Genomic DNA, 9,565 nt, shown 5'->3' with positions numbered 1-9,565 from the left:
TCACCCCTGTGCTTAAGGAAAGGTACCCACGGCAGGAACAGATGAGAGGAGAACCACTTACTCTTAATCTGGTGGGTTTGGCTTCTGAGGAACCAGGAAGCAAAACTCTGAAGGAAGTAAAGGTGCAACCTGAGTCTTCAGGCGTGCATGACAAGAGTGTGTTTCACGTTACGCTGGAAATCTCTCGCAAAACCACAAGAAGCCTCCGTTAACAGCACCTCTGGTGGACCAGGGTGTTCTTCCTGGCTCCAGAACACAGTGCAGATGAGAGGATCAAAGTTTCTGCTCCATACAGCTTTTGGGGTCTTTGGCCTGTGATCCCCGGCCAATGGTTTTCAGGGTCAGATCACAGCCCCTGTCACTCGCTGCTCCTTTGTTCTCAAGCAGAAAGGCTTTTGCATGTGCTATTGAAAAGATGAAACAATTGATGACATGCATATGGCCATTTAGTCTTTGAGAACTTCAAATAAATTTACTCCGGCAACTTCAAGTGCAATTCAAGACAGCCACCCTAAAAAAAATGGAAGTGCACTGTTTGCTTAAATGAGCCAGCCTCCCAAAGTCCCTTGAAAACGAATTTAGCTGAAGTCACTGGTGTTATGTACTGAAGTTCTCACCCTGGGCCAGCAGGGGGATACTGTAGATAGTTATGCAAATGAAGGATCGAAAGTGACGTTCAGTGATTGGATAGTTTGTATGCAAATGAAGGATCGAAAGTGACGTTCAGTGATTGGATAGTTTTTGAAAGCTGCTACAATTATGTAGCAGGGTGACTGAGCTCTTCAGTTCGGTTCTATTCTGGCCTCTGAATAAACAAGAGCTGTTGAAGAATTGCTGTGTCGTCTGATATGTTCACCCACAATTTAACAACTACGTTCAGGATGAGCTTTTTTTTAATCCTAAGATATGAGAACAACTGGGTCTCCAGTAAACAATGAAACGTTACGTGTGTCTTAACAGTTCTACGGAACTGTTGCAAGAAGGTACAAAATGAGTTATTCTGCAAGTGTTTTAAAAACTATGAAGACTAAAGTCTCCTGTTTCTTATAACGGCAAAAACTGACATATAGATAATGTTGCACACTGGAAATTGAACCATAATTATTTTGATTTCTCCAGAAGCAAGATAAAATCTTTGTCCTGCAGCATCCACCGCCAAATGCTTGACGTCTATGTTTCTGCCTTTTTCATTGATGTAATTTTTCAATTTCCTGTTTGCGTCCAAGCTTGATTTATTTTCCATTGGTTTTTGTATGACTGAGAACGTTTAAAAGCTTGGCACTTGGGCCTCTCTCTCTCTCTCTCTAACAAATTATTTTGTCTGCATAAGTCTATTTTGCTTTTTGATCACCTCATTGTTTTCTGGAAACAATGAAGCAAATGAGATTGAAAGAACAGCTGTGAACAGCTGGGCTCTTTGACCAGGTGTCTGAGGTTTTGAGCTTCCAGCCTTTTAGGAGTTAGTCATTCTTGGGAGACTCCACAGAATTAAATCCAGATGGACATAGATTTCCCCTGTTGTATAAACTGGGTCAATATAAGGCGTATTTGCTTTACAAGACATTGGAGAAAACTTTAGTTATTATGGAATTAGTAGATATACCACAGATATGTCATGTGGTCAGCCAGATGGGTGCGGTATAAATAACTTATTATTATTATTATTATTATTATTATTATTATTATTATTATTGCCTGTGGGGTTCTCTGGACCCTATGAACACTACCAGAGTGCATTTTTTCACCATATGAAACTATTCTTTTCATACACAGGGAGCTGTGTGCCCTGTAATAATTGGTCAATGTGTTGTTGTTGTTGCTGTTGTTGTTGCTGTTGTTGTTGCTGTTGTTGTTGTTGTTGTTGTTGTTGTTGTTAATAAACCACCCATCTGACTGGGTTACCCCCAGCCACTCTGGGCAGTTTCCAACAAATTGAAGCACAGTAAGATGTCAAACATTCAAAACTTCTCTATGGAGTGCTGCCTTTAGATGTCTTCTAAAAGTCAAATAGTTGTTTACATCCTTGACATCTGATGGGAGGGCGTTCAACAGGGCAGGTGCCACTACCAAGAAGGTCCTCTGCCTGGTTCCGTGCAAATTCACTTCTGACAGAGAGGAAAAAGCTAGAAGGCCCTCAGAGCCGGACCTCAGTGTCCAGAATGAATGACGGGGGTGGAGACGCTCCTTCAGGTATGCAGGGCCAAAGCCACTTAGGGCTTTAAAGGTCAGCATCAACATTTTGAATTGTACTCGGAAATGTACTGGGAGCCAATGTAGATCCTTTAAGACTGGTGTTATATGGTCCCGGCGGCTGCTCTCAGTCACCAGTCTGGCAGCCACGTTCTGGATTAGCCGTAGTTTCCAAGTCAGTTTCAAAGGTAGCCCCCCATGTACCGTGCATTGAAGTAGTCCAAGCGGGAGATAACCAGAGCATGCACCACTCGGTATATGCATTACAAGAAAGCAGCCACTGTACCTCTCATGGCTTTTCCTCATTAAAGAAAAAAATCATTACTTTCTGAGATGAGCTGTGACCCCAAATACGGTGTCAGTTGTCCAGCTATGTTCAGATGACCTCTTCCCTTGAGCCCCATGTCAAAACTTCCAAATTAGGTTGGCCATGTTAGGCCTTTTGAAGTCAGCTGACTGGTTCTCCTGTTCCCCACCCTTTGCCACCACAACCCATGGTTAACTGTTTCAAAATGAAATACAGTGGTACCTCGGGTTAAGTACTTAATTTGTTCTGGAGGTCTGTTCTTAACCTGAAACTGTTCTTAACCTGAAGCACCACTTTAGCTAATGGGGCCTCCTCCTGCTGCCGCCGCGCCGCCGGAGCACGATTTCTGTTCTCATCCTGAAGCAAAGTTCTTAACCTGAAGCACTATTTCTGGGTTAGCGGATTCTATAACCTGAAGCGAATGTAACCTGAAGCGTATGTTACCTGAGGTACCACTGTAGGCCTTTAAAAGCCTCTGGCTCTTTATATGTTATGGGTACATTCAGGAAATAGTAGCATGCGAATAATGGCCTATAAAAATTCACTGGAGTCTCTGAGGGCAACTAAAATGCTGCCAATTGTCCAAAGGCAATGGTCTCTTGAAGTCCAATCCAAAACAAATAGCCCGTGGAAACAAGAATGTGGACAGGCCAGACACCATGAGGAAAATCATCGTAGAATGTGATAAAATCAGGCACCTAGAACAGTGGCGGAGATTGTGCCAGTGAACCTGCGTATCTATAAGTCACCCTGTATTTAAACTGTTTATACATGCTCTCTCACACAGTTTAAAGTGGATAATTATCAGAGATAATTAAACATAATTTGAAAAATAGCAACCCAGTGCTGAAACCCCAGTCAGCATCAACGACAGCGGGACCCCCATGGACATGAATGGGATATGGTACAGCAGAAAATACACTCTCTCATGTTCAGAAAATGAACATGGTCAATTTTGCAGAACTACATATGCGGAGAAGCTGAGATTGACTACGGTTGTGCAGTATACATGCCTCGCATTATCTCAGGTCGTCTTGCTATGTTTCCAACTTCCATCTGCCCATGTATTTGTTTTGAGCTTCTGACAGGGCCCCCAAACATTTTCAATGAAGGGGCCGTGCTCCCCCGAAGTGTGACGGCGGCCGCGGACGTATGCTGTGGTGCATGGTGACATTGTGTACACACAGTGTGTTGAAGTCATGTGGCCCCGGGCCCCTGCAATCATGGGAGCAAACTGGAACCACTGGATAGGCCACTATGGGTAGCTATCCACATCTGACAATATTTGAACCAACTGGATCATGGGGAGCAGTCATGGAGCCAGAGGTCAGCATCATTGTGAGGAACCTGCTGAGGCACAGGACTCAGTGGGAAGCTCATGGCCAATCCCTGGAGCCCTCCTTAGTGCTGAGGCTCCTCCTCATTGCCCTTGCAAAAGCATCATTCACCTGATGTCACTATGGGATACAGGAATATAAGAATCTGCCTTTAAAACCAATCAGATTAAACCAAATAAACAAGGAATATTCAGTGTTATGTTGTAGGGGATGCCAGAAAACCAGGAATTATGTTCACATGTGGTGGGATTGTAAATATGTTTTAAGGGGGGGGGGAATGGTGTTTAAGGAGATAACAGAAATCAGTGGGTTAAAACTGACCGAAAGTCCAGAGGTAGCATTATTATCAATTTATGATGGGGTGGAGGGTTTGCAGGCTATGAAGAACCTGCTCACAAATTTATTGACAGCTGCATGAATTATGATAGCTACAAAGTGGAAGGGGCAAGCAGAATATAAAATGGAAGAATGGTATACAGCGGTGTGGGATATAGCTATTAATGATAGATTAACATGTGCCATTAAGGTAAGACGGGGAATATGCAGGATAAGTGATTTTGAGGAGATATGGAAGGTGTTTGTAGAATTTGTTGAAATGGAAAAGGGTCAAACCATCGCAAGAGGTGTTGAAATTTTGGGAGATTGGATAGTTACAATGGAATGGTCTTGGTGGCGGGGTGCACAGTTTTATTCTTATTTATTTGTGATTATTACTTTGTCAAAATAAAATAATAATAAAAGGAAAAAGGAAAGGGAAAAAGAAAAGTCAACAAGAAAGAAAGAACGAACCTTTGGTGTCCCTGGCTTAGTATTATTGTCTACAATGATTGGCGGGGATTCTCCAGAGTTTCAGATAGGGAATGTTCACAGCTCTACCTGGAGATGCTGGAAAGCATCCTGATAGGAAGAAACTGCCTTATCCCAAGCCAGACCATTGGTCCATCTAGCTCAGTATTATGGTAGCTCTCCATGGTTCCATCCATACCTGGAGAGGCAAGGAAGTTGAACCAGGGACATCCTATATGAAAGGCATGATGCTCCGCCATTGAACTATGTCCCTTCTCCCAGCTAAGGTGTTTCGATCTTTCTAAAGAAAGAGCAGGTTATTAGTAGGGGATGGGGTGAACTAAATAATAAAGAAATCGCAAGCATTGCAGATGGATTTCAATTTAATGTTCGTATTCTGCTTTTCTGTTAAGTAACATCGAGCTCAAAGCGGCTCACGATAACGACAGTGCTAAAAATTAACAGTCACAATTGTGATCATAATATCAGAACCGCAGTAGCATGTAAATAAAGCAAAAAAGAAACCTCTTAGGAACACGCAAGCCTACTAGTCTGCGCACAGAATTGGAAATGGCTTCTGAAAACTGCAAACAAGGTCAACCGGAGGCAGTCAAAATTTCCAAACAGAAGGCTAAGCTCCAAAAAACTTTACTCCCTTCCAATGAACCCAAAAAAGATATCTTAAATGAAAAGGAGATGCTCTTTTTAGCCTCCCTTGAGCAGATTCAACAGTCCCAGGATGCGTTAATAGCTAGGTTACAAACCATTAAAAAATCCTTACTCCGCCAAGGTTTTTCTGCTCCTTTGGAATTTAATTTTGCTACTAACACAACAAAGCCCTTATCCAACGAAGACTGGACGCAGTGCCGGTTCCTGTCCCCCGAAGAAGTGGGTTCTCCCACACAACCCTTAATACCTCAAACAACAATACACCAGGTAGACCTTGCCATGCCGATGAGTAGGAACGGTTCAATCTTTGTGGATGCCTCAGGATCCTTAGATGGCATTCAGGTGGAGGATTGAAAGACAGATACAGCGAGGGGACACCACGCCAGGGAAACAAAACTCACTAGGTTAGTACCTACCACAAATGATCTCAACAGCTCACTCCACCTCTACAAAAACATTCATTCCATCATCCTAAAGAACAAACGGAGGAGTCTACCTTTGTTCCCCTCACCACCATATTTTCACATCTTATCGTGGAATGTGGCGGGCTGGCTGTCTAAGCAGGGCGATGCTGATTTTCTGGATTTTCTCTCAAAATTCCAGATTATTTGTCTACAAGAGACCTGGTGCCTAGACTCTCATCCCCCTTACTTACAGGGTTATGCGGCTTTTGCTACCCCTGCAAAAAAACTAAATAACCGTGGCCGACCTAGCGGCGGTTTGGTCACTTTTATTCCTATAGAGCAAGGGTACAGGGTGCGACAACTGCAGTGGATGAAGAACAACAATTTTCAGATTTTACTTATCTCCAATAACACAGGAGGAGATCTTCTATGTTTCAACGTTTATATTCCCCCCATGTGTACTTCCTCTCAGACAGTACAAATCTGGGAAGATTTGGAGTCATGCTTGGAGAAGGCCAAAATAGAATTTCCTGACTGGAACATCCTGCTGGCAGGTGACTTTAATGCCAGGATAGGCAGCGACATCAATTCGTATGGCTCCAAAACCCAGTTTTTACCAGAGGCAGACTGGTTTATCCCTTGGAGTTCTGATGAAAAGGTCTTGAATAAGGCAGGTATTACATTACTGGAGATTGCTTTTAAGCATAATTTGTACAACCTGCATGGTACTTACATGGATAGGTCAGGAGGTTTCTTCTCTTTTATCGGCCCTCGTGGTGCAAGTGTGATTGACCATATCCTGGTCTCTCCAACAATTTTGGAGAGGGCACAGGGTCTCAGCACTTTTAACAGAACTGAGAGCGACCATCTTCCTAGAGCAATATCACTAACTCCCCTCGAATCAGGGGGATTACAACATCTACATTGTGCAGCCCCTCCTCAAGCACCGGCCCCACGCAGGCGTAAATGGAACAGCGAGCTGGAGCTTAAAATCAATCAACACCTGCACTCTCCAGATTTATTGGTTCTGAGAGACCAGTGTCCTTTACCTAACTTTGATCCTTTTTCACTATATCAGCGGGTCTCAGAGTCCCTTTTCCCATTTCTTATAAACACCAGGCCTCCCAAACAACATAACAAATCGGGGGTCTGGTTTGACAAAGACTGCCGGAAGCTAAGATCCCTGCTTAGGAAACAACAAAATAAGGTAAAACAGGAGAGGACTTTGTCATCTATGGTAAATTTCCACAGATGGCGCTCTCACTATAAAAACACCTTAAAACTCAAGAAATCCCTTTACAGGAAGGAACAATGGGAGGCACTTGATAAGGCGATTAAATCGCGAGACGATAGAAAATTCTGGGCAATAGTAGCACAGGGAGTCTCATCCAAAGGAAAAATTGTAAACAGCAGTATTCCATCCGATGTGTGGTATCAACACTTTCTCAAGCTATACACACTCTCAAATACTGCTAATTTGAGTCCGTTCCTCCCATTGAAGAATGAGCATCTAGCTAGTTGGGATCCTGTTACGGAATCAGAGTGCCTACAGCTAATTAAAACTTTAAAAAATGGCAAAGCTCCTGGTGAGGACATGATCCCCCCTGAGGTTTTTAAATCAAATGCCCAATGGTGGGCCATCTTTTTGGCCAAACTTTTTACGGCAATAAACAACACATGTAAAATCCCAGCAAACTGGAAACTAAGTGTGGTAGTCCCTATCTATAAGAAGGGAGACATTCAAGATCCAGCAAACTACCGCCCTATAAGCCTTCTGGACATCGCATACAAACTTTATACCCGGTACTTATTAAACAAGCTGGTAGATTGGGCGGACCATTCTAACCTGTTCAACCTGGAACAGGCAGGATTTAGAAAGGGCCACAATACGATAGGTCACTGCATGGTACTACAGACCCTGGTAGCTAAATATGCAAAAGCGTATAAGAGCAGACTCTTTGTGGCCTTCGTTGACTTGACATCTGCCTTCGACTCAATCTGTAGAGATAGACTATGGAAAAAATTATATGAAACGGACATTGACAGACGACTTTTAAAAATTCTCAGAGAGTTACATACAGACATTACAGTCAAAATCAGAACTGGGTCATCGGGAACTCTTACGGACCCGCTGCCATTGGGGAAAGGGGTCAAACAGGGATGCCTGCTAGCCCCATTTCTTTTTAACTTTTATATAAACGACATTGTTCAGTACATGGCAAAGTACAAGTCATCGGCTCCAGCCCTTGAAGGTAAACGCCTGAATATTTTGCTATATGCCGATGACATGGTTTTAATGGCACTCACCCGAAGAGGCTTACGCAGCATGCTGGAGGGGATCGCAGCCTACTGTTCCCATAATTCACTAAAGATAAACCATGACAAAACAAAAATTGTGGTGTTCACTAGAGCTCGCCACACCTTTAGATGGTCTTTAGATGAACATGTGATTGAACAGTGCCCTTTTTTTAAATATCTGGGTGTTACATTCCAGGCTACATCTAGCTGGCTAGCCCACTTTAAGGCTGTAACCATCCTAACACGAAGAACAATTGGTGTTTTGCTTAGTTTCTTCCATACCAGGGGAGGACAATTGGTGATCCCGGCATTAAGAGCTTTTGTTGGGAAAGCTATTCCCCAGATGTTATATGGGATAGAACTCTGGGGGTGGAACCAGAGGCTGTTGGAACGGCTTGAAATTTTGCAAAACTACTATCTCAAGAGGATTCTAGGCCTTCCTCAAGGAACCCCAGCAGCTTTCTTGAGGGTGGAGGTTGGTTTACCCTCTGTGTCTGCCAGGGCCCACTTAAGATTCCTACGATTTTACATCAACCTTGCAAACACTTCAAACACCTTATTGGCCAAACAAGCCTTTGTATCTTTTCAAAAGAACACCACTTGGCGCCAAAACTTATCTGAGATCCTGGTTAGATACACCCTACCGGAGTTTAATATCCTCAAACGGTGGAGCCCGGACAAACTCCGGAAATGGATCCTGGAGAGAGACGCTCTGTTAGATACCACAAAAATACAGATCCCAGGGTCCTCCCACTGGTTTCCCCGACTGAAAGCAGTCAAAATCTGCGCCAATTACTTGGCGAATATCACCAATCCCACTCTTCGGAGAGCCTTTACTATGGCCCGTTTTCAAACCATTCCTACGGCCTATCTGTCAGGCAGATATGCAAAAATCCCAGTAGAGCAGCGGATATGTCCTTGTTATATGAGAACCAAAGAGGATCTCATACATTACATGTTGTATTGTCCCATCTATTCGGCCTTCAGGGATGCGATGTTACAAACTATTCCCAAATCAATAGTCAACTCTGAGGACCAAGTAAAGTTTTTACTGGTGGACGCTGATCCACGGATTTCTCACGTGGTAGCGGTCTTTGTGGTGAAGGCTATGAAAACTAGGGTATGGTTCCTGGATGAAACGGTGAGGTCCCTCCCATTGCTCTCCTAACCTGTTGTTGTATCTTCTTCCCTGAATGGTGGGGTTTATTGGGTAGTTTCCTTGCTGGGACAGCATGGCATGAATTTTAGCTTACTTTTATAATCTTTTTGTTTATCTTTTAATAATGTTTTATGGTATTTTGTGTAAAGGCATGGACCTCACAAATTTAATAAATTTGTTGTTGTTGTTGTTAAAAAAAAAGAAACCCCACAAATTTGTCAAACAATGAATGCAATGTAGCACAAACTCATAGTGATTTGATATATCAGAAATATATATATATATATATATATATATATATATATATATATATATATAGTCTCTCTGGGAAGGGACTTCTCCCAGGCAGCAAGATATTCCATTTTTCTTTTCTTTTTTAGCATCGGCTTCTTTTTCAGTCTTTATTGCAAGATAT

At 42.9% G+C, this 9,565-nt stretch overlaps 1 long non-coding RNA gene across 1 annotated transcript; it reads right to left on the bottom strand.

Moving 5' to 3' along the window:
• Positions 1-4,985: 4,985 nt before the first annotated feature.
• Positions 4,986-9,434, bottom strand: LOC308471448. Its single transcript, XR_013982970.1, has 2 exons — positions 9,357-9,434; positions 4,986-5,145 (listed from the first exon to the last, which is right to left on the bottom strand). It is a non-coding gene; the product is annotated as an uncharacterized lncRNA (long non-coding RNA).
• Between the last annotated feature and the right edge of the window lie 131 nt (positions 9,435-9,565).

This window comes from Podarcis pityusensis (genome assembly GCF_964106645.2).
Source record: "Podarcis pityusensis genome assembly, chromosome: 2".
Classification (NCBI taxonomy): Eukaryota; Metazoa; Chordata; class Lepidosauria; order Squamata; family Lacertidae; genus Podarcis; species Podarcis pityusensis.
The sequence above is the reverse complement of the archived record's forward strand: the minus strand, read 5'-3'. Positions and strand labels throughout refer to the sequence as shown.